Consider the following 24,351-nt stretch of genomic DNA (forward strand, 5'->3'; position numbering starts at 1 on the left):
TTGTCTCAGTGTTCCCATCTGTAAAATAGGAACATGGTAAAACCTCACTATGTAGACCTTTATTACACCATGCCTTCTCTCAAAGAGCTTATGCTCTATTTGGGAGGAAGGGAAAGAGGTCGGGAAATACAAGTACAAATAGAAGATGAGTATAATGCAAAAAAAAAAAAAAAGAAAACATGATAGAGCTAGTGTTATGGGGGCAGGAGAGGGAGAAGCCTTCCTGGAGGGGGTGGTATAGAAATTGTACCTTCAGGGAAGAAAACACTTATTATAACATGGAAAACTCATGTTGAAGGTCACCTACAAAGGCTATATTTAGTTCACAGAAATGCCATTATGCAACTATGATTATTTTCTGACACCATTTGTATTTATTAACACAGGAATCTAGAACTATGTAGAGTCCCGAGATATAAAGTAAAGGGTGAGTCCATGTTTCACCAAGATAAAACCCAGAGACAACAGGATTGAGTAGCTATGCTCAGGTAGGTGTAGGAGCGCACAGGTGTTTCATCGGTGCCAATAGAGGGCGGCAGAAGCCTTACTTGGGGTCAGCAGTGATCCACTTATACTCAACTGGGGTTCCGTTAATACTCTAGAGAAGTACAGAAACAGTATGTAGGGCAAGTCTGGGAAATCCAAAGGAAGTAGGCTAAAACAGCAGGAAGCCTGGGTTATGGGCTTTTCTGTGTCACAGAAAATAGGTAACCACAAAACAAGAGGGATCCGAGGTCAGGACAGGCAGAAAGAAGAGCAGGCATTGAGAGGGAATAAGGGAAAAAAAAACCAGAACAGAAAAGCTAGAGGTGAAAGAATGGGCAGCTAGGTGTGTGAGAAGCGAGAGAGCAAGTCAGAAGCGATGGAAAATCGAATAAGGGGGAAGTGGGAAGCAGTACCTTTGGTCTCCCTTACACTAGGCAGCCCAATATTTTGGCTCTGAAGCATTATGGCTTTAGCCAGCCAGGATCTCACAGCTAAAGTCAAGTAAGATGGTCTCAAATGAGAAAACCCAAGAACTAATTTAAATTGATATTAGTTTCTTTAGTTTTTCTATACAAATTCAAAGAATGGTTAAGCTTTAACTAACTTAAATATTTGGTTTCAGAAATAATAACTTCTGACATATAATTTGGAAGCTCATATCCACTATCTCATTTGATATTCATATCAAATTGGTGAGAGATATCTTCATTTTCCAGTTGAAAAATCAGAGGCTCTGAACTTCTCTAAGATTATGGAGGATACCATCATTCTTCTGGTCATCTAGCATCGCAATTTTGACTCCTAAATCTCACTAATTGCACATATCCAATTAGTTGCCAGATTTTGTCACATGTGCCTTATGTCAGAAGTTAGTCAAAAAGTTAGCAAACATTTATGACTTCTTTTTCCCTCAGCTAATCTGCTCGGCTTTGACTCCAGGGAATAACGTGCCCCTATACCAGGTACTTCAAGGATCCCTCTCTTCTTTTCCAGCTTTCTTTTGTGTGTTGTCTTCTCCTAATGGATTGGAAATTCCTTAAGAGTAGAGATTGACTTTTTCTTATTTGTAACCACAAAATGCTTAGCATAATGCCTGGTACAGAGTAGGCACTTAACACATACCTATTGAATTATTAAATTATTATGTGCCTACTGTGTTCCAGGTTCTCTGCTAACTACTGGAGATACAAAGAAAGACAAAACATCTAAGTAGCATGAAAGTTCTGGTCTCTCTATCCCAGAACCATTCAGACAGTATTTGCTCCTTGGGGGACTAAGGTAACTCTGAGGTATTTGTTAGGAGTCTTTTCTTTACTTCCATGCATTTGAGCGGTTCTACTGGTTATGTTCCTTCTGTTCTTAGAGGCCAGTGACTAGCACATTCACACAAGCCACCTCTTCAGCCTGTAATTTGTCCCTAACTCCACCTCTGAGAATAATTTTCTTTCTGTGCTCAAGTCAAGTGCTGCCTCTTCCCTCTCTCTTCCTTGCCTCACTGACTAATACTCTCCTTCAAATTACTTGTATTCATTTTCTTTTCTGTATGCATTATACACTCCCTCCTTAAAATAATATATAAATATAAATAACATACATAAATACAAAAAATAAATAAAATATAAAATAATATAACATCCCCAAAGGCAGAGATTGCTTTCTCTTTGTATTCTCAGAACCTAGACCAATGCTTTTTTTTTTTTTCCTCTGAACTGGAGAATGTTATAGACATTACCTGGTTAAGTGAATGAAGACACTGCAAGAATTTATACTTGAGATTTTTAAGGTGGCCTGGTCAGTGGCCTTCCCCTTAGGTACTCTTAGGAATGGAAACTGGAGGAGGGATCAGCTATGTGCCACATTTCAACTACATTACGCAAAATTAAGTTTGATTTGGTAACCTCACTTTTTGATATATTCTGAATAATATATTAGAGGTACTAGAAACCAAGCCACAAACCCTGACCTCAAAATATGTCCTGACACACTATGATAGTAACACAAGAGACTGAGGGAAAGATGACCTTGCTGCCATCATTGTTCCTCTCAGCCTCTCTGTTTATTCCCAGCTATAGTATTCCCAGTTAACAATTATTTCATGCTAACCACTGCTTGCTATACATACATTAGCGGTGTACCTCTTTCATGACAGACCTATCACTCAAGGAATTACAATCAATTACTTCTTAGCAGTTCCCAAAAAGGCAAGCACTATAGAAAGGGCATTCCCATGTTAAACCAGGATGAAGACCACTTTTCCAGCCTTGTAGCATCCCAATCTTATAACACGGTTCCTGAACATCAATCAGTCTTTTTGAGGAAGACTGGCTGATGTGCTATCAGGACTGGAAATGTCCCAATTTTCAAAAAAGGAAAAGAAGTGGATTGTATATACTTCAGGAAATTGAACTTGATATGCACATTGGCTAATTATTAATTATGACATTGGAAACATTACTTCATTTCTCTGGGTCTCAGTTTCCTCATCTATAAAATGAAGAGTTTATATGTTATAGCCTTCAGGTCCCTTCCATCCCATCTTAATTTTATATCACAAAGAGGAAAATTTTTAGAATGGCCAATTAAACAAATGGTCTCTGAATATGTAGGAAAGGGAGTAACAACCCATATAAGCTAACATAGATTCATTTAGAAAAAATCATTCTCTAGTTCATTTTACATATGAGGAAAACTGAGACCAATAGAATTAAGAGATTTTTCCAAGGTCTTCCTGCCTTCAGGCCTGGTACTCTATCTGCTCTATCCATTGCACTCTATTCCCTAGCTCTACAATATTTCTCACATTCCTTCCTTCCTCCCTATTCCTGCTGCCACCATCCTAATATAATTTCTTATAACCACCCACCTACATCCTAACAGGCCTTCCCATCTTCACTCTCCTCTTCAATTCATCCTTCATACTACTGCCACATATCTTGCTTATACACAGATGTGATCATAGAATCAAAGAATCACAGATCTAGGGCTCTAGGGCTCTAGGGCACATTGGAGTACCTTCATATGACCTAACTCTCTCATTTTAAAGATGAGGCCCAAAAGATTAGATGGTTTTTCCAAGGTCAAGTATTTTTATTTTTTAAACTGTATTATACTATCTTCCCACTACCTTTCTGTTTCATCATTTCCCTGCTCAAAATACCCCTCAATATAGCTTAATGTCTTAAGCCAAATTAGCTAAAATCATCTCCAACAACATGCTTTCCTACTTCCATGCCTTTGTTCAAACTGTTGCCTGTGCCTGGAATTTCTTCCACTACTTCTACTTGATGAATTTCTACTCATTCTTTAAAACCCATAGTGGATTCAACTTGATATAGCAGATATATTAATTACTATATGTCTTCAAGTTCAGTGGATAACCCCTTGTCAGGGTTGGGATTCCGAGAGGTGGAGATGACTTTTGAGGTTGTTTCCAATTTTAAAATGATTTGGGTCACTTTTTATAGTTCAATATCATTTGGATACCTGACATTTTAAATTCTTTTCATATAACTTTTTTTCTTTCAGTTTTGATCCCAAAGCTCCAATTTTGCTCATTCATATCTCTGAACTACAGAAACACATCCACACTTTAGATTTCTGTCTCCTTGTATTTGGGTGAAAATACTCCCTCTACCATCCCTGACCTATCCCTTGCTCATTACCTTCTACATGCTTCTAGTCCCTCCTGACCCCAGTTTCTGAAGTAGATGCCCAACATTATAGCTGGTTCCATAAAGGGCTCTTGGCTTTAACCCTTTTCTGGTCTTATTGCTGGTCTCATTTCTAGCTGGAGTCAGGATTAACAAGATACTGAAACCATAGGCCCTCTGACTCGGTAGCAGTTAAATTCTGGCATCTAATGGTTTTACCATTAAAATATGTGGGGCAGAAAGAAAATAACTATTGTCAGTAGCTCTGATAAGAGCAACTGCTAGAAATTTTTAAAAGACTTTGAATGATAACTTTAGCAGGGTGCTCAATCCATGCCCAAAAGTTGTGGTAGCTTTAATGTAGATGACTTTACAGCTTAATCATTCCCTAGAATGATAGAAGAAAGGAGCAGGTATAAAACCAGGGAGAAGATATGGAGCTTCTGAGGGAGGAGATCCAAGCCAATGTAACTGAAAGTCGGCCAGAACTTTTCTTTGGAGTGGTTCTACCAGGTTTACTATGATCTGTGCTTCCAGTGTGATTGGCTTGGTTTGTAGGCATTCTTGAAGACCCGTGCTTCTATGCTGGTCTATGTCCCAAGTGTCTAGTCCTACCTGTTTTCAGCTACTCACAGAGCCCTAATTTGACCTCAGCTTTATCCCATACTCTGGCTGCTAACTTTTGTTTTTTATTGTTTGGCAGTGTAACAAATTATATAGGTTATGAAGGGAATTAGTTGTACATCTGGGTTAATCCTGAGATCTCCAATCCCAGAAGTACTCGAATATTCTCTGGAAATTGTGCTAAGTACACTGGCATTGATAGGAGATTTTTCCTTCATTGTTGAAAGGAAGAAATAAACAATGATTTATTGAGTACCTACAATATGCTAGGCCCTGTGCTGTGTGTTTTACAAATATCATTTTATTTGATTCCCTCCCAACAAGTCTAGTACATAGATATTCTTTTTATAGTTGAGGAAACTAAGGCAAGCAGAATTTAAGTGGCTTGCCTGGGATCAAACAATTAGAAAGTATCCCAGACCAGATTTGAATTCAAGTATTCCTGATTCTAGACTCAGTGCTCTACATACTTTAGATGACTGGGAGAATGGAGTAAGGGAATGAGGCCCTTTCACAGAGGGTGGTGCCAAAGAATAGTCCAGGATAGGAAAAAAGAATAAACTCACAGATTGTTCAAGATATCTTGAATTCCAGGAGAGAAATCTCTGGTACCAGAGGGGAGAATGTCCTTTTCAACCAGGGCAGGTAAGTATCAGAGCAGATATTAGTATTCAGGTCAGAGGTAGGAAGGCTCCTATTAAAACTGCCAGTTTTGATTTGAAGCACTCAGACAGGCTGTAAAACTAAGTCATAATTTAGTTTTTGTATATGTATTTGGTGGTCAACATTTTGTGGGAAAATGAAGAATGCAGTTTTCCCATGACTCATTGAAGGAGTTCACTATGATGGGGTCTGAGAAGTATTTTAGATACTTTGGGATATTGGCTTAGATCTGGGTAAACTTTTGAGGTTTAGGGAAAACATGCCTGTAAATGGAGGTGGCATCAACCACCTTCTCTCCTCCTTCCTCTTATCTGTGGCAGCTATCCTCAGTTTCCTTATCTGTAAAGTAAGAGCACTGGGCTAGATGATCCTTTAGATTTCTTCCACTACTCAGTATCCAGGACAGCATACAAATATAGTTGGTCCATGTAGTCCTGTAGTCCTTATAATAAGAATAACTCCTTTAAATACTTTAAGGTTTGCAAAATGCCTTTTTGCATGCATTATTGTAATTGATCCTTACATCAACCCTCTGAGGGAGGTGTCAATACATTAATAATGTATCATTATTAATTATTGTTAATAAATTAATAATAATAAAAGAAAGGGAATCTAAGGTTCAGAATATGTTGATTCCCATTGTTAATAAATATACGAAGAACAACTGAACCAGGGTTATCTTGATCCAGTATAGTAATCTGTCCTCTATACCACACTTCTTTTTGTCTTTGTGGTAGTCAATCAAAAAGTTCAGTTATGGGCAAGGTATTATGCTAGAGATTTATTTTTTCTCTCATTTTTATAAAGATACCAAAATAGATCAGAAGTGTCCCTGTCCAGGAGTATGACCAACTAAGAGGGGCCAGAGCATAAGGAGCAATAGTTTTTTGATTTATTTTAATAATCCTCTAAGAGCATATAGTATCTCATCCAGAGTATTTGTATATTTTCAAACATGCACCTAGTTGCCATACTTCATTATTCTGTGTTATTTTTGCAAGGTCACCATTCCTTCTTGAGGAATTCTTGTCACATTTTTCTTCCTAAAAACTCATTAAGTTTTTATCATTCACTTGAGATATATTGATTATGGGAGGACTATTATTTATACCTCTATTGTTTTCAGTTCTTAATCATTGGGTCTCTGATAGGGGCATTTCCTAGCTATGCCCACTGAGCAGATAGGCTGTGAATTGCATTGGAATGGTGCAATTTAGAGCTGGAATCCAGCCTAACTTGAAACATTTACTAGATTCAAAGATGCTGAATTGTTGAGAAAATAGTCCTCATTAATTTACTTTCCTTATATATTATACCCATTATTTCCTTTGGTGCCTGGGTCCATTTTTGGAGTATGGACTATTGGTGGAATGAAGGGAAAAATGAAAGCTTCTTGGCAGAAAGCCTAGTTCAGTATGTGAGCAATTTCGGGAATAGGAAGGATTTTGTCTTGGCCAGAAGCAGTTGGTGAAATTGTGTTTAGTGCTATAATTATTAGATTTGGGACAGGTCTAGATTTGAAAAGTAAGGTGATTTCCTGAGTCCCTAGATATCCAGGCCATCTTTTGACTCCACTGATGCCAACACAAAACATATATGTATGTATAATGTGGGTATACATGTGTGGGCCACTTCCACACTTCAACTGATGAGAAGCTACTGTTCCCTGCTTTTCCTTTCAAGAGCTGCTATTGATATCATATTTAATTCCTACCTCTCTCCAAGTCGGGAAGAACTGAGACTGGCAATTAGAGGTAGTGCCACTACTAGGGCCAAGGAATTGTCATGAAAAAAACTTTTAGATGTAAGTGTGTAGCTGTGAATGAACACATGCTTGTGTGTGCTTGGGCCTGACTTGGTGGCATCTCTGATGCTTTCCCAGTTCTTCCAAGCACCTGGCCACCATGAGAGTACCTGTCTACATGAGCTCCAGCTGTTAGGGAACTATAGCCATTTACTCAGAGCACTTCTGAAACAGGGTATCTGTTGGACAGCTCCATCTTTTAGTAGGGCTGTTCAGTTGATGCTTTGGTCAGTTGACCAAACAGTAGCATTTGTTAAGTACCTTCTATATGCCACGCACCATACTGGGGGATACCAAAGCAAAAAATAAAACAATTCTTGCTCTCATGACCAAATAGCCAGCAAAGAAGTCCCTCTTGGTTAGGGTTCTTATGAAATTGTTATAAGACTCTCATTCTGGTCTGTTTGGGGAAAGTATTTGGCAGAGTCTTATTCCTTGTGCCATGTTGCTCCTGTTACAATATGTAAATTGCCTCCTTTTCTTACATCAACATGTTTGTTATGAAAGAATTGCTTTTTAGACTTATGTTTGTGACAGGTCTACTTTTACTTATGTCTTTAGAGGAATGGGAAGGGATGAAGGTAAGAGCCAATCTGCCATGAGAGAAATCTGGCCAACTACTCATACACTTATGGGACTTAACATTAGGCAGCCTTTCCTAAAGATGGGAATTAAGTTTTTTTTTAACTGAATCAGATTTATGGTCTTACTCTGAATCTGTAAGGCATGTCATTTTACCTCAGAGCCCCTCTTAGATGTCTAGGTTCCTAAATAGCTTGGAACTTGACTATAGATCTATATCAGTGGTTCCCAAACTTTTTTGGCCTACTGGCCCCTTTCCAGAAAAAAATATTACTTAACCCCTTGGAAATTAATTTTTTAAATTTCAATAGCAATTAATAGGAAAGTTAAATGCACCTGTGGCCATCACTGCCTCTCCTGGATCGCTGCAGCATCCACCAGGGGGTGGTGGCACCCACTTCGGGAATCACTGATCTATATAAAGACTATTAAGGAAATGCAAATGAATCAATTCATGAGATTCTTGCTTGCCTTTCTTTTCTTTTAAAATGTTTTATTAATGCTTTTTTCTGTCATTTCATAGATTTAGAGCTTGAAGCGTCCTCAATAGTTTTCTAGTCCAGTTTTATTTTGCAGATGAAGAAACTGAGACTTATATAAACTAGGTGATTTGTCTAACACTACACAGGTAGTAAGTGGCAAAGGTGAGACTTGAAGGCGCATCCTCTAACATCATTGACACTTCCCAAAGACTTTCCCCATGCTCCACCAAAAGAATTTTTCTTTTTAAAACTTAGTACAGTAAAGCAAAATTTAAAAAATCGACACGTTGGTTATGTTTGTAAATATATGTCTTATTTCTTGCCTACAGCCATCTCTCTCTGGAGATTGCCAGAGATTTCCCAGAGGGTTAGATGTCAGAGTAACAGACAATATCCAAAAATGGAGGTCACCATAACCTAGTTATTAAAAGCTGCCCCCTAGTCTTAACTGCTTATGTATTCCTGTATTCTTTCAACAGGCACCATATGAATCTTCCAAAAGACAGGCTATCTTGATAATCATATACCGGTTCTAATCTTAGGGCACATCTTGCTTAAATGTTCCTCTTGACCATTTGAGCAATGCCGAGTGGGACTAATCCACTTATCCCATTATTTCTACTGGTTGGTTCTAGAGACCAGAACATGTCATCTTTCCAACAGTGCAGCCATCCATCTATCTCCCAGGTCATCTCTGCCACACAGATGTATCCTTTTCCTTCTTGTGATTCTCTATCACTCTTTCTCCCTTCCCCCAACCTTATGCTCTTGAAGTAATCAAATCCATCGTGCCACAGTTTCCGAATATTGAGGACATCATATTTCTATCTCTCTGATTCCCTAGTTCAAAACTTCTTTTTTTGGTCATCACTCTCCTATACTTGTCAATGGCAGGTATTATATCTATTTTAATATTTGTATCCTCAGCACTGAGCACAGTGTCCAGAATTTTTAGTAAAGACTTTAAATGCTTTTTCAACTATCTATCCATCTATCCATTAATTTATTGAGGCTCTTCAATAAGGTGCAGCTGCTTAAATGGCTATTAGGTTCCCCTCCTCACCCAAACTAATGTTTATCACATAAGTTGTATGTTCCTTATTCTGGGATAGAGACACTCACTAGCCAAGGACTGGATTTCTGTGTTCTTAGTGTTCCTAAAGGGTTGAACTCCACTTTAGGATCTTATTTATTAGTCTGATATGTGCTGATGGGTATTGAAAGTGGCCAGGGGCTTGACCCTGTATTTAGGCAGAGTCATACATATTTGTTATGGGATAATTGCCTTTCACACTTAAATCTGAGTCTTAACAGTCTTAGAACTTCTGTTTACTTATGTCTTTAGGGGAATGGGATGGAAGTGATGGTGGGAACCAGTCTGCTATGAAAGGAAGCTGGTCAACTACTCATGCAATATAAGGGGGCAATACATTTTTTTTGACAAAAATAAAAAGATGGGAGGAGAAATGTATAGAGCAGAGAGGGATAGCAGAGTCTTTTAGTGCTTGTATTCAGCTTAACTGTTTAGTTAGCTATCACACTAAGAGTGGTCTAAGAGTGATTTTTTTAAAAAGAAACTGCATATTTTCAGGAGTACAGTATGTCTTCAAAGATACTCTATATTAGTGACGGTAGTGATGCATGCCACCCACATAGGCAAATTTCTTATTGCCATAGTAATTTACAAATACATTCCCAAAGCTTCTGAAATCCACATCCTTCATATAAAATTTCATGATAAGGACTTATAAGGGTATCAACATTTCACCATGCATCGAAATTACACAGCGAAGATGATTATTTAGACATCTTGGGTGAGTCATCTCCTCTTTGGTGTAGCATAGTTTTGTTTGGTGTGTGCTTTCTCTTCAGATTGTGTTACAATAACACTGTAGTAAGTTTGAAAAGTTGCTCTTGGCATATATCTTGGATGTCAAACTACTTACATGATTATTGTGTTTTATTTGTGATATGTTTAGGAGGTGGTATGATATAGAGGTAGGAGTTCTGCTGACCTTGGAATCAGGAATAGCAGCATGCAGATTCAGACTCTGATACTTCTTTGCTATGTGACTCTTGGCAAGACACTTAAACTTTTAGATCTTCAAGTTCTTCATCTGTAAAATGGGGATTATAATACTACCTACCTCACATGGTTGTTGTAAGGGTCAAATGAGGTCATATGCATAAAACACTAAAATTCTATATAAATGTTAAGTGAGATCCAAAGAATTTTAGTGACTTGTCCAATACTGCTAAGAAGATACAAAGAGAGGATAGTCTGTATGTGACCTCTAGTCAATATATTATGATATTATGATATCATCAGCTCTTCAGTATTTGAAAGAATGATCATTTTATTGGTATGGATGCCATCAAGTCATGGTACGACCCTTCTATACCTTCATATATGATTTCCAACACTTCTGATAAATCTCACTAGAATTAGTTTGTCTGGTTCCTAGATAAAATAATATGCAAACTTACAGTTTTTGCAACTTACAAACATCTCAGATCTCATTTAGATGTCAGTAGTACTTTAGAAGTACTTTAGAGGAGGCTTACTGGTTCATACTCTTTAAAGCAATTTCCATGTCTCAAGCAATTATGTTGTGTCACACAAATCCAGACTATAGGTCCCTAGAAAAATACGGCATGATAAGATACTTTTAAATGTCAACTATCTAATTTCTTTAAAAAGAAAATTCTGTTGTATTGAACATATTAATAAAACTAATTCTAATTGAACTCTCTCAATCATAAGAGTATTTGATATTTCAGTCTGTTCCTTTAAGATGAACTTTAGTCTTAAGAGGAAATTCAGTAATGTGTTTTAATAAGTTATAAATTAAATAAATATAACACAGAAAGTGGTACTATCTAGTCCACTAGAGAAACTATCAGTCTGAAAATTTTAATAACCTTTTTATTTAATTCTTTCTCCTAACATAAAGTTGCTGTGTCTTTAAATTTCTGAGTTCAATATACATGCTTATTTTCTCAATCTAATTTAACACCTAACTTTACTTAATAGAATGTCATTTCTTCTCTGCTTCTGCTTATAATAACTTATCCAATCCTCCCCTCTTCCAAACGTTTCTCTTACTATAGAGGACATCATTATCCTTACAGGCACTCAGCTAACAAAGCCACAATCCTGTTAAGGCCCTTTTCAAAAAGCTTTCTAACTGGTGTGTCTGCCTGGTTCAAGTCTCTCCCCAGTCCAATTCATCCTCTTCTCAGGTGCCAAAGTAATTTTTCTAGAGTGGGGTCTGACAATGCTGTCTTTCCAAGGTACCACTTGGTGAGCTACTGTGGGTCCTTCTTGCCTCTAGGACCAAATATAAAGTCATCCATTTGGCACATTAAAGCATTTTGTAACCTGTCCTCTTCTGACTCTTCTAGCCATCTTATATTTGACTCTTCTTTGTGTTCTATGATTCAGTAAGGCTGGCCTACTTGTAGTTCCTTGTAGTTCCCATCTCCTTGACTTTGCAGTAGCTTCACTGCATCTCCCATATCTGTAATGCTCCATCCCTGACTCTAATTCTTAGTTTTCCTTGTCTACCTCAGCTAAAAATCCCAATTTCTGTAGGAGGCCTTTCCCAGTCCCCTTAGCTGCCAGTGCTTTTACCTCTTGGATTGCCTCCTCTCTCCTCTGAATATATCTTATCTGTGCCTAATTATTTATATATTGTCTCTTCCATTAGAATATAAGCTCAATGAAGGCAGGATATGCTTTTATGTTTCTTTGTATCCTCAGCACTTAGCACAGTGTTTAGAAGTATAGAAGTCGAGGACAATTTCCTAGCAACAACCTCTGGCCAAATCTAAATTAAATAAAACGACAAATTCTTAGGCTGGTGTTTCAAGCCCTACTTAATTTGCCCCTCACTTTCTGGATGTTCTTATATTAGTTCCTTCGTGTATCCTTTGTTCAAATCAAATTGGTCTGCTAACTCTTCCCTCTACACAACATCCTGTTGCCTATCTCTATGCTTTAGGCACAGTTTGCCCTCACTGTCTGGAGTCTATACCCTCCCCACCTCTTATTTTTTACAGTTTTTGCTGAATTTCCTAGTGCTCTCCAAATCTTGGTTCAGGTATCCCCTCTTACCTGATTCCTCCATTTACCATCACTTTCTCAATCTCAAAGCAACTTCTTACTACTTTGAATGTACATAAATTTTAGCTCCACTTCAGTCCCAGGCAGTCACATAGTTCTTTTCTTTTTTTATTATATTTTCCCCAATTTCATGTAGATAACAATTTTTAATAATCGTTTTCTGACATTTTGCATATACTTTGTTTTCACGTATAGCTTTATGTGGTGTATCTACCCGATGCCCCTGGAGAGGATAAACTCCTTGAAGGCAGACACTGGGTTTTATCTTTCTATCTTCAGTGCCTAGCCCAGTGCCTAACTCATAGCAGGCATTTCCTCAATATTTCTTAAATTGAACCTTATCTTTACTGAAGCAAACAAAGGAGCTGATATTATGTTATCTCAGGAGCATGGAAACTGTGCTGTTGCCAGATCATAACACTGAAGAATCACTGTGCACTTGCATGCCTGCAGCCATTGGCTTTCCTCCCAGCCTTCCTACCCCTTTTGGGGCTTCTTGGCCAGAACTGAGTGCCCCTGTCTGGGGCAGCATGCCAAGCATCAGGGAAGAGACGTTCTTTCTCTGACATACAGCTATGCAGAGGCACCAAAGGCAAATCTTTAAAGATTTATGATACCGAGCCTCTCCCATGATCACCCAGGAAAATGACCCAAGATCACTGCTCTTGTTAATAAAGATTGTGGGTTTATCAGGGTTCTACTCGAAACAGGAACAAAAGTCACTTCTTCAATGCCTGAAACTTTCAGGGGTGTTCTCCCTGGCCTCTCAATTGGAGCTCTCCTATTTCTGCATTCTGTGCACCTATTTTGTAGATGTCTAGACTTGGACTGGCTTGGGTTCCATTAATTAAATTGCCTCTGTTTTTGGCTGGAACAACCATTAACTCTGAAGATAGGAGTAGAGTAAATCAGTAAATTTGTTTTAAGATGAAATTATTTCCTGAAATACCTGCAGTAAGTAGTGGCCCTTAGGTTTCATGTTCCTATTTTGTTTTCAAATCAGGTTCACACTGACCTTTTTTTTTTTTTTTAAATGAGACCCTGCCTAAAATGTTGTATGATAGTAATTACACTGGCATGAGTTCTATAAAGCACCTTTGTTTGCAGCAACTTTATTTCAGGCAACTGCTGCAGCTGCTTAATGGCCCAAGGGAAAACCTGGATATTCTTCGAACACGGGAACACAGCTGATCACTGTTTTGCCTATCCCTGTAATCCTAGCAGAAATTAAGCTTCTTTTCACCACCTTCAACTAGAATATGTCCACAAGAACAAAATAAATCAAGTCAACCATACAGTTGATCCCAGGCAGTTTGGTCTGTGCTACCCATCTGAATACAATGCAGCTAAAGTGATCCTTGAGAAAATGGCAAAACAAGTGGCAGTATCATGGTGTAGCCAGTCTGGATTTGATTCTCTGTGTTGGCAGTTACTAGTTTCATGAGTGTGGGTAAATTAATTAAGTTCTCTAAGCCCTGGTTTTTTCTCTAATCTTTAATCTCCCATTTCAGATGAGGATAATAACCTTATTATCTGATGGGCTTGTTGTGAGGGAAGCACTTTGTAAACCTTTAAACAATGTCTAGGTGAGCTATTATTCTTCAGTTTTATAATGTTGTGTTCTCTTTATTTGCCAAATAAGGAAATGACTTCATACCTAAAATTCAAGAATGTATTCTAATATTTACAGAACAATGGGTTATTAATATGTTGTACTCTGGAAGTCATCAGCAAGGCAGTTATATATCTAATTTCCCTATAACATAGTTTTCATTGGTGGTAAAGTTATCAGAATAAATCATTATGTAGTTAAACTAATGTACTGATAGTATCTATGGACTTGTGGTCCTGAAGTGAGGAAGTGACTAGGTTTGACAAAGGTCATAGAACTATGGACTTTAGAGCTAGATTGTTGTTTAGTCATTTCGGTTGTGTCTGGCTCTTCCCAAACTCATTTGGGGTTTTCTTGGTAGTGATACTGGAATGGTTTATCATTTCCTTTTCCAGCCCATTTTAAAGATGAGGAAACTGAGACAAATTGACTTGCCCAGGGTCATGGAGCTAGCAAGCAACATTTTTCTGTTTCTATTGGAAAACCCAGAAGTTCTGCCAAGTAATGGTTTGTTTATTTGGTAAATTTATTTAATCATCTATATCTCCACTTTGTCTCCTTCTAGCATGTAGGTAACATTGACTTCATAATTATTTGAGAGAGAATTTTAGCAATTCTTTCTCTGCCTACAATCCCCTGTTCTTCTACCTCTTCTACTCGTGCATTTCTGGTAATTTTGTTCTCTATCTTCATCATGACTTTTGGCATGTGGCCTTGTTTTGGCTTTTCTTATTTCCCTGTTGAGCATGTACTCCATGGTCAGCTATTTCAAGTGATAAGGTCATTACCTTAGAATTCTTCAATGTCTTGACCTTCTGTCATTTCTGCCATACCCCAAATAAGACAACTCCAACCTTCTGTTCCTTTTCTCTTGTTATCAAATTATTAAGTTCTTGTAGGGAAATTCACAAATCTGTGCTGAATTAATTCATTATACATTTATAATTTTTAACTGCAGATGAACATTCACTGAGAATTTTTATAATCCTTTGATTAATTCCTTTTTACTTCCTATTGCATTCCATAGTGCCTGTTCCAAATTTCCTCCTGTCTCCTCAACCCTATTTTTGTCTCCTATACTCTCCTTATATGGCTTTGTCTCATATGCTTTCTTTTTTTTTTTTTAACTCTTACCTTCCATCTTAGAATCAATACTGTGTATTGGCTCCAAGGCAGAAGAGTGGTAAGGGTAGGCAATGGGGGTCAAGTGACTTGCCCAGGGCCACACAGCTAGGAAGTGTCTAAGACCAGATTTGAACCTAGGACCTCCCACTTATATGCTTTCTTGAAAAAATTTAAGCTATAGGATGTGGGTTTTATTAGGCTCTCACTTTTTTTCACCTCGAAATTTCTCATTCTCTTCTTCATCTACTTCCCATTTTCCTCATGGGCAAAGCCACCTTTCTTCCTTTCTCCACATTGTATTTATTTTTAAATTAAAATATTTTTATTAATCTGTCCTTTCTACTTCTTCTCCCACTGAGTAAATTAAAAAAACAAACCACATACATCCCTTAATACATATCTGTATAGAAAAGAAAACAAATTCCACATTGACCATTTCCAAAAACAGAAAAACCATTTCCAAAATCTTATTTCTTTCTGTAGTTTTAGTTCATCATCTCTTGGTAAAGTGGTAAGAGACTTGTTTCATTTTCCTTAATTTGGGCTCATAGTTTGTAATTTCATTGATCAGAGTTCTAACGTCTTTAAAAGTTGTTTTCTCTACAATGTTGTTATCATTGTATACCTGTTCACTTATTTTGTTCACCAGACTCTGCCTTAGTTCATTAAGGTCTTCTAAAGTCCCCTCTGAAATTGTCTATTTCATTACTTCTTATGGGACAATAACACTCAGTTATGTTCATATACTACATTTTGTTTAGTCATTTCCCATGAGGGGAAAAACCCTTTAGTTTCCAATTTTTTGGCTACCATAGAAAGAGCCGCTATAATTTGTATGTATATATAATATATTTATATCTACCTCCTGTTCTTCTCTCTTTGATTTCTTTGGGGCTATGAAATTAGTTATGGTAGAGCTGGGTCAAAGAGCATGATGAGCCTGGTAACTTTCTAGGATTAGTTCTGAACTGCTTCCAAGAATGGCTGACTGGATTACCAACAGTTCTAGTGTACCTATTTCCCCCCCACAATCATTCTAACATTTGTCATTTTCCTCTTTTGCTATCTTACAAACCTGATAGATGTCAGATGGAAGCTCGAAATTTCATTAATTTGTATTTTCCTAATTATTTGTGACTTAAGGCAGTTTTTCATATAATTGTTGACAGAGTGGGTTTCTTCCTTTGCTGCCTCTTCTTATTCTGTAGTTATTTATTATTGAAAATTCATGCAAAAAGCTAAGTGGATCACAGATTTGTCACTGGTGTTTTTGTGGGCTAGACTGTAACATTATAATTTATGAACTTGTTTCCTTTGACAATGTGAAAAAAAGAACCATGTGGAATCACATGGAAGAGCGAGGCTATAGAGTTCCATTTTCAAATGTGTTGTTTATGGGGAAATGACCCTTTTTAATTACTGGGCGAGCTTGGGGAGGGGAGAGTTAATATTTGGATATACCTAAGAATTCTTATTAATAAATATAGGAAAATTAGGCCATGCCTTCCAGGAGGAATATCCAAACAGGGTTAATGACTTGTGATCCTGAAGTGAGGAAGTGACTAAATTTTTAATTGTGGGCAAAGGTTAAAGAACCATGGAATTTAGAGCTAGATTGTCATTTCAGTCAAGTCTGACTCTTTCTAACCTCATATGGAGTTTTCTTGGCAACAACAGTGGAATGGTTTATCATTTTCTTCCCCAGTTCAATTTACAAATGAAGAAACTGAGGCAAGTAGGATTAAGTAACTTGCCCAGGGTCATACAACTAGTAAATATCAGAGGCCAAATTTGAACTCAGGAAGATGAGTATTCTTGACTTCAAGCCCTATCCTCTTGACTCTATCCACTGTACCACTTTGCTGACCCTTAGAGCTAGATAGAGATTATCTGGTCCAACTGAGATCCAGAGAGATTAAGGGAATTGCTCAAAGTCATTGGGCAATAAGCAGCAAATCAAAATTCATATTCAGATATGGACTCCAAATCTTGCTTCTATAAAGATTATAGGTCTAGAGTTGGCAGGAACCTTAGAGAATCCAACATCCCTCATTCTAAAGATTTGAAAACTGAAGTCTAGAGAGGGTAATGCCCAGATTACTCAGTTAAATTAGAGGGTCTGGATTTGAACATTGGTATTAAGAGTGCAAGTTTAGAGTTTAGTCTACTGTATGTCATAGATGTGCTGTTTTATTAGTAATTGTGCTCTATTAGTAATCATTTATGTCTGTAGCTACCTCAGAGAATACTGAAGATTTTCAGAGTCAACCTAAGAAATTAGGTTTAGGTAGGGGAAGTAACCATGAAGTGAAGAGTTCCAGAATCACAAGAATTTCGTCTGATTAGAAAATATGAGGTCTAGTTTGCATGAAGTAAGTGAGAGAGAAAATGAGTACCAGAATTGTGACTTAAAGAATCTGGCAGGCAGAAATCTACCGGGCATCAGCTAAACCAGAGATACAAGAGAGAAAACAAGATAAGATGCTTCAGATTGGGTCAGATAAAAGAAAAGATAGTCACTGTGACAGAATGAGAATTCTAAGCTCAGGCATCTAGAATTCAGTTATAGACTGTTGTCTCTTTAAGAGTAATTTGCCATGACCTGTGCTTCTTAAGTGGCATCATGACCAATGTGGTTAAACACTTACTAGTGGTCGCAGGATTTTAATAATATACTTGAAACCTTAGGAAAGTCCTAAACTGGTCAGGATATATATATAGAGAGAATGCAAGCTCCCAGGGTTCTGATCTTATAAGTGCTCATGCTTTTGGTGAGGTTGGTTTGTAACAAGCAACAACTTACTGGGGAGAGGAGATCTGCTATAAAAAAGGGGACAGAATAGCCTAGATAAGAGTTTCAAGGAGTATTTGCCTAGAGTCAGGATATACAGGATAGACAGAAGCCCTGAAAGATTCTGGATTCTCAGAGAATTACATTGTTCACAGTTAAGTAGAGAGATACGTATTATCTTAGAGATAGGTTGGAGCAAGTTATCACAGAAGGATACATGTGTAGGTTAGTGGTTAGTGTGGCAAGAATTCATTCCACTGAAGCTGCAGACCAATAGTTACTTAGAGCAACTGATTTTTGGGGTGGTCAACACAATCTTAACCCAGGTTGTGCTAGAAATGCAATGTCTCAGGCAATATAATAACACCCTTTATTGGAGTCCATAGAGGTATGTTTTTTCAGGGAGGTGTTGAAATGGTAAACCCATGCTATACTACTTTGGGGAGCATCCTGAAGGTAGGAAGGAAGTAAAAAAAGTCATTTGAGTGATTTTCAGCACAGCACAGCACTCTTTAATAAAAGGGCTGGAAGGAAGACCTTTAAGACAGAAAAGTAAGAAGTACTATCGAAGGGAGCCTTGAGAAAAACCATATAGGTTTTCTATTGCTCTGAAAAGTCAACTTTGAAGATGACCAGTCAACTCTAGGCCATTATAGCTAATAGGAGTATGTTCGTACAGGAGATTCACATTTGAGTAGCATTTAGTGCTTTGAGGACCATTGAGAGATCCTATAAGACCTTGCCCCAGGTTTCTGTGAAAAGGCTAGATTTGCATACCTCTTTCCCAAATGCCACTTCCTAGTGAAGCAGGGAAGCCCATTATCACCACTACTATTTAATATTGTACTAGAAATGCTAGTGGTATCAATTAGAGAAGAAAAAGAAATTGAAGGGATCAAAGTAGGCAATGAGAAAACTAAACTAATATTCTTTGCAGATAACACGATGGTATACCTAGAAAATCCAAGAAAACCAACTAAAAAGCTAGTAGAAATAATCAATAACTTTAGCAAAGTTTCAGGGTACAAAATAAACCCACATAAATCACCACCATTCCTGTATGTTTTGAACAAAGCTGAAACTCCAAATACCACCTCCTAAGTGATTAAGGAAGAAAGAAGCATCTTTAGAAAACAGATAATGCAGGGGCAGCTAGGTGGCTAAGTGGGTAGAGAGCCAGGCAAGGAGACTGAAACCTTGAGTTCAAATCTGGTCTCAGACACTGCCTCATTGTATGAGCCTGGACAAGTCACTTGACCCCAATTGCCTAGCCCTTACCACTCTTCTGCCACTTGCAATTGATTCTAAGACAGAAGTTAAGGGTTTAAAAAAAGGAAATAGATAATATTACCACAATAGGTCACTACAGTTGAACTGTGGAGATGGCCAGTTAAAAACTATAGGCAACAGTTCCAAGACCTGCACCAACTTCTTCCTCATGCTGGAGCTAATTATAGAAAACAAATGGAAATTACCTTCTTTTGGGGTATTTTATAGGTTGGTCAATCATATTGTTTTAGAAAGTTTTGCTTTTAAGAGTGAAGGATAGGTCAGGTGGGATCTCACTGAGGCAGAGCAGAGTAACTGTGATATACTCTCTTGGTGGATTTGCCCTTATGTTCTATAGGTCTCTGGGGAAGTACTTAGATATTGTATTAAGCCCCCAGAGTTTTGGGGCACATAAAATAGTGAAAGATTTGGTGGTGATGAAATTGAATCCTGATAACATATATAAATCTATTCTCCACACTTTTGGGCATTTTCATGACAGAATTGATCTATTATAGGACCAGTAGGAACAGAGACTTAGTCCAGCCTCTTTATTTTTATATATACAGAGACATCATTTATCCTTAGCCATTATTGCCAAGAGATGATCCATGATGGTTAGGCACGAGTAAATTTTTTGTGATGGCTATTTGACTCTTTATAGCAATCATAATGCCATAGGTCAGTTTCTCAGGCTCTTGTTCCCTCTATGTACTCCATCTCTTTTGACCTGGTCCTACATTATTTTCTGATAATATCTTCTACAAGGTTCCCTGAGTTGTATGAGTGGCTTCATTATTATGGAGGAAGCAGAAGAGCTCAACAATGAGCTGTATTGGAGATACAACTCACAACAGCAATAGAAGCACAGATAGGGAAATAACATAACTAACAAGAGAATTACCATAATCATTACAATTTTCTTTCACCCTATCCCAAGACAGGTAAAGAAAGAATCTATGGCATCTGGTGATTAGTGGGAGAAGTGATTTTATTTCCTTTTGAAAATTTAAATTTCTTTTTTTTCTTGTTACATTAAAATATCAAGTTAATTCCTTCCCTCCTTCCTCTCTTCACCTTACAGAAGGCATCATTTGACAAAAAGATATATGTTTATAAATCTGTCTTACTTATTTCAATTTATCAGTTCTCTTTCTGGAGGTGAACATATAAAAGTCATTATTCAATGTTTCGGTTGCTGTATATATCGTTCTCTTGGTTCTGCTTATTTCTCTTTTCATTTCATGTAGGACTTTCCATATTTTTCTAAAATTAGACTACTTATCATTCTTACAACCCAGTAGTATTATATCACAATAATATGCCACAATTTGTTTAGCAACTCCCCATCTGATGGAAATCCCTTCAGTTTCTAGTTCTTTGCTACCACAAAGAGAGCTGCTATAAATATTTTAGAATATGTGTTTCTTTTCCTTTTGCCCTGATCATTTTCGGGAATAAACCTAATAGGGTATTGCTGTGTCAATAGTTATACGTAGTTTTATAACTCTTTGAGTTTTATAACTCTTTGAGCATAATTCCAGACTACTCTTCAAAATGGTTGGGTCAGTTCAGAGTTCTACCAACAGTGTATTAGTGTGCATTTTTCCACATCCCCTTCAATATTTGTAATTTTGTCCTTTTATCATTTTACCAATCTTAAAGGTATGAGATGATATCTCAGAGTTGTTTTGAGTCACATTTCTCTAATCAATAAGGATTTAGAGTGTTATATAGTTATATATAACTTTGATTTCTTCATCCAAAAACTGTCTTTTCATATCTTTTGTCTATTTCTCAATCGAGGAATAGCTCATTCTTATATATTTGACAAAGTTCTCTCAATATTTTAGATATGAGACTTCTATCCAAGAAACTTTCTATAAAAATTTCCCAACTCGTTGCTTTCCTTCAAATCTTGGCTACATTATTTTATTTGGAAAAAAAAACTTGTCAGTTTAATGTCTTTAAAATTATCCTTTTTACATCTCACAATGCTTTCTATCTCTTGTTTATTCATAAATTCTTCTCCAAACCATAAATAAAACAGATAACATGTTCTCTGTTCTTCCAATTTGTTTATAACATCTCTCTTTATACTTAGATTATGTATCCATCCATGTATCTTACACCATTAGCAAATGGTGTAAGATATTGGTCTATAACTAGTTTCTGCCAGATTGCTTTACAGTTTTCTCAAGAATTTTTATCAAATAATGAATATTTATTTCAAAAAGATGAATCTTTGACTTTGCGAAACACAAGATTACTATAAATTTTTACTACCATTTGTTGTATATCTCTTGTGTTCCACTGATCTACTTTTCTATTTCTTAGCCAATACCAGATAATTTTGATAAATTCTACTTTATAATATAGCTTGAAACCTGGTATTGCTAAACTTTCTTTCTTAACATTTCTTTCATTATTTCCTTTGATATTCTTGACCTTTTGTTTTTCCAAATGAATTTTATTATTTTTTCTAGTTCAAAAAATAATTTTTTGATAATTTAATTGGGAAGGCATTAAATAAGTAGATTAGTAAAGGAAGGACTATCATTTTAATTATATTGGTTCTGCCCATCCATGAACAGTTAATGTTGCTCCAATTATTTAAATCTGACTTTATTTGCATAAAAGTGTTTTAGAATTATGTTCATGTAGTTTCTGGGCTTGCTTTGGCAGATTTACTCCTAGGCATTTTATTCTATCTATGGTTATTTAAAATGGGTAATCTCCTACTATTTGTTCTTGCAGGACAATGTTGCAACATAAAGAAATACTGATGATTTATATGGGGTTTTCATATTCTGCTACTTTGTTAAAATTATTGATTCTACTAATTTTTAGCTGAATCTTTAGGATTTTATATGTTATATATAATCATATTGTTTTAAAAAAGAAATAACTTTATCACATTTTTGCCAATTCTGAACTATATGAGTAAGAGATAACTCATTTAAATTTATCATGAATGGAATAAAATATATAACAATAAGAAAAAAATGCTTGAAATCATCATTGATTAGAGAAATGCAAATCAAAACAACTCTGAGATACCATCTCACACCTAATAGATTGGCTAACATGATAAAAAAGGAAAATGACAAATGTTGGAGGGGATGTGGAAAAATGGGAAAACTAATAATGGTACACTGCTGGTAGAGCTGTGAAGTGCCACAACCATTTTGTAGAACAATTTTAAAGCATGCCCAAAGGGCCCTAAAACTACACACACCCTTTGACCCAGTCATACAATTACTATGTCTGAATCCCAAAGAGATTAAAGTTAGGGGAAAGCAAATTACCTGTAAAAAATAATTATAATGTGCGTTGTTTGTTTGTTTGTTTTTTTGTGGTGGCAAAGAACTGGAAGCTGAAGGGATGTCTGTCAAAAGAGGAATGACTGAACAAGTTGTTGTATATGCTTATAATGGAATACTATTTTGCCAAAAAAACCATGATGATCACAGAAAAAGCTCCTAGAAATACTTATATGAAATTATAAAAAATGAAGTAACCGTACCAGGAGAATGGTACATAACAATAACAACAATAATGCATTATGATCAATTGTGAATGACTTAATTGTTATCAACAAGGCAAGGATCCAGGACAACTCCAAGAAACTCATGATGACAAATTATATCCACTGTTATAGAGGAACCAACAGAGTCTAAATGCAGATTGAAACACATCATTCTTCACTTTACTTCTCACATTAATTTTTGTCTAGTGTAAGCAACATGTGTCTTGTTTCACGGCATAACAGACAGGGAAATATGTATTATATGATAATATATATACAATCTATATCATATTACCTGTGTTCTTGGGGAGAGTTGAAGGGAGAAGAATAAGACAGATTTTGGACATAGATAAGGTGAGAATTTGTTTCTATTGGGTAAGCATATTTATTATAAGTTATTATCTATTTATAACAAATCACATATTATATTATTATGTTATATATTTTTATATATGAAATATAAAATAAATGATAATCAAAAATTGAAAAAGGTGACTTTACCATTAATGAAGATGAAATGAAAGCAATTATTAGGTGTTACTTTGCCCAATTATATATCAATAATTTTAACAACAAGTGAAATGGAAGAATACTTACAAAAATATAAATTGCCTAACCTAACAGAGGAGGCAAAAGAATATCTAAACAAACATATTTTAGAAAAATAAATTGAACAGGCCATAAGTGAACTTCCTAAGAAAAAACATCAGGACCAGATGGATTTACAAGTGAATTTTACCAAATATTTAAAGATCATCTAATTCTAATATCAAATAAATTATTTAGAGCAATTGATAAAGGAATCCTGCCATACCACTTTTTTGTTTTTTATGAAATTAATGTAGTGCTGATATCTAAACCAGAAAGAGCAAAAACAAAGAAACACAATTATAGGCTAGTCCCATTAATGAATATAAAAACAAAATCATTAATAAAATATCAACCAGGAGACAACTGACTTCCTAATTTTAACTTGTTACAGCCAAGATGAATTTCTGAACTAGATTCAGAAACATGATATTTGACACCATATTAGGGGCAATACAGAAAAATTTAAAAACAAGGAGATTTTACAAGGCCTTTTCCTGAATCTTTTCTCACACAGTAATTACCAAAATTTTCCCAATTTCCCCATTGTTTTTTCAGTCCCTATTGATTCTTACCACTCAGTTATGGACCTGTCTGGTAGGATTTTCCTCAGGGATTCAAGCTCACTCCTCCCAGCCCTTTTGAATTCTCAGGCAAATGTATGCAAGGCCATTTAATGTAGGTGCTTCAAATTATATGGCTAGCTTCCTTATATATAAGTTAGCTTATTGTCAAAGATTTAAAGTGACTGTATCTTATTTTTGCTCCTCTCTTTAGAATCCATGAAATATTTCCTCCAAAGTCTGCAAACTCTTTACTTTTAAACCTGTTGTTCATATTGCCAATGCAAACAGACTACATCTTTCTTAACTTTCTACCCATTCTCCTCTAATTCCTACTTGCTTAAACTCCACTCCCTCATTCTCTCTGTCTCTCTCTGTCTCTGTCTATCTCTCTGTCTCTTTCTCTCTCTCTCTCATATATATATATATATATATATATATATATATATAACACACA

This window comes from Gracilinanus agilis, chromosome 3 (assembly GCF_016433145.1).
Source record: "Gracilinanus agilis isolate LMUSP501 chromosome 3, AgileGrace, whole genome shotgun sequence".
Taxonomy (NCBI): domain Eukaryota; kingdom Metazoa; phylum Chordata; class Mammalia; order Didelphimorphia; family Didelphidae; genus Gracilinanus; species Gracilinanus agilis.